The 2,500-nt window shown below is 34.6% G+C and overlaps 1 protein-coding gene across 1 annotated transcript in view; it reads left to right on the top strand.

The window, feature by feature from the left end:
- Positions 1–2,500, top strand: part of LOC137626802 (glutamic acid-rich protein-like) — a 30,384-nt gene that overhangs the window by 26,248 nt on the left and 1,636 nt on the right. The window lies entirely within an intron of this gene.

Here is a 2,500-nt window from a genome sequence, read left to right on the forward strand (position 1 = left end):
TTTAAATGAAAAGTAGAAGATATTGATATTCAATACAAGAAAAATAAATGCTTTTATTTCTAAAAACAATAGAAAAATTATTATTATTATTATTATTATTATTATTATTATTATTGAACATACAGTAAATTTAAAGCATAATATTATGCAGAATATAGATTAATGTTAACGACACTTGATGCTGGCCCGATATCTAGGTAACTCTGGCACTAGTTACCTAACTTCCACACTCCACATCGCTTATAACCAGTGAAAAGTTTATAAGATGCATCGAGCAATACCATTACCATGAGGCCACTGCGCATAGCCTATAAAAGATATGATACGTCTATCAGAAAATTGTATGTGGAATTATTGACTATGCAAGTGACTTAAAGTTCAGAATTAGATTCAATACAAAGATCTCAAAAGATGTGATAAATGGCAAAGCAAAATATTAACAAGAATAAATTCTTTCTAGTTACAAGTTCTATTGTTTATGGGATTAATGACTCAGTGCTAAAATTATTCATTCAATAACTTTAAATCTCTTAAAGTGTGCCAACATTTACCGAGACCTACCTCAAAGTTATCAAGCGTCCTGCTTGCTCGATATAAATCCACGGAGTTGAATCCCTCGGAAGTAATCCAGCAGTATGTGGTGGATGCCAAAGACTATGGTAGGGAAATGGAATCCCCGTCTTAGCCTCTCTTCCATGCTGCTATACAATCCATTATAAGGTTCCTCCGAAAACACACTCCCCCAGGAGAATCATGCCCTGTCTCTCCATTGCACTTTGGTGAAACTGGTGGTACTTGGCTCTCCATTATTTTGCAGGAATAAAAGACCTTCAGGTAAAAAGAGTTCATTGGTAATGATCACACATCAGTTGGCAAGTTTCTAACGAAGGTTGAGTTTAAACATTTTCCCTTTAGTCAGGAGAACTGCTTCCTTGGAGGGTTAGGCAGATACTGCTTGGTAAGAATTCTTACCATTACTCGTTAACTTTGTTAACTAATTTAAGAAGAACTAAATACTTTGAAATGGTCTCAAACGCCAGCACACAAAGTATTTACAAGTATTAAATAATTATTAACGTTATTTAAAGTTAAATTTGAGATCTTTTTATTTTCCAAGAGAGTTGGAAACCAAGGATTATGAAAAAAAGGCAAAGAACTGTTTTGTACTAAAAATAACAAGATAAAGAAAACGAGAATACAAGGATTCTGAAGTCGGAAAGAAGAGAAAAAAAATATATATTTAACACAGTTCGAGTGTCATATTAATCACAATAAAATCTTATCCTTGACTCTCTCTCTCTCTCTCTCTCTCTCTCTCTCTCTCTCTCTCTCTCTTTCTCTTTAAAACTGCATGAATTATGTATGTTAAGCGGTAGGGATCAAGAGCCATTAAAATCCATTGAAAGAATGAGAAATTCAATTGGATCCTGATTCCTCAAAGTTGCCATTGACTCCCTTAATGTCTCAAAGGAGATCTGTTGTGATCTTAAATGTCCTAGACCTTACCCTGGTGCTCAAAGCAGGGTCTAACTTTTAAGGTAATTACCTTAGTGTGAGGTAATTTGCATGGCTTCAAGGTGATTTTTAAAGTTGATTATAAGGTAATTTTGGTTTTACTGCTTCAAATTTAAGGAAATTAGGAAAGTTTTCAGGTAATTTGGGGTAAAAAGTCGCTTGTTCAAGTTTAAACCCTACTCACAAGTCTCCTAGTGCTGACTAGATTTCATAGATGGGTATAATTTCATGGTGGTTTCTTGATTCCTATCCTTTCCTCTTTTCTTAGTCCCTCCATGATTTTTGATCTGACATCTGGAAGAAGAAGCCATGCAAGGGAGTTAGATCTTTAGTAGAGTTTTTATTGAAATAATTAGTAGTTCTTTTGGTTGCTGTTTGGTGTAATCAAATTGAGACAGGTTCTGATGTGCTTTGCTTTCAAATATTTCAACTATCGTTACTCTTTCCTATATTCTTGATAGTATGCGATCTCAGCTTAGATGAGAGAGAGAGAGAGAGAGAGAGAGAGAGAGAGAGAGAGAGAGAGAGAGAGAGAATGATTTTGGAGACTCCCTTTTTCTCTTGGATAGAGCGAATTGGTTTAAACGTTTAGAGAGTTTTTAGGATCTTGTGTAACTTATTCTTTGGTATTGTAATGAGAGAGAGAGAGAGAGAGAGAGAGAGAGAGAGAGAGAGAGAGAGAGAATGTCCCAGCCGTGAAATCAAATACATGTGGACAAGAGATATCTAAAATGTATTTTATAAACCCTGGGAAAAGTAGGCCTACAAGAAATGGACCGATCTTCAACTTGAGGTGAACACGTGTGTTTGTGTGTGTGTGTGTGTGTGTGTGTAGTCCTGTCAACGTCCCTTGCTTTTTTTCACATGGTAGAATATTCTCTAGTTTATTTTGATCTCGTACCCATATATATATATATATATATATATCAAACAACCATAAATTTTAGTCTTTTTTTAATATTTTCGTCAAATTAAAAACACATGA

This window comes from Palaemon carinicauda, chromosome 34, assembly GCF_036898095.1.
Source record: "Palaemon carinicauda isolate YSFRI2023 chromosome 34, ASM3689809v2, whole genome shotgun sequence".
Classification (NCBI taxonomy): Eukaryota; Metazoa; Arthropoda; class Malacostraca; order Decapoda; family Palaemonidae; genus Palaemon; species Palaemon carinicauda.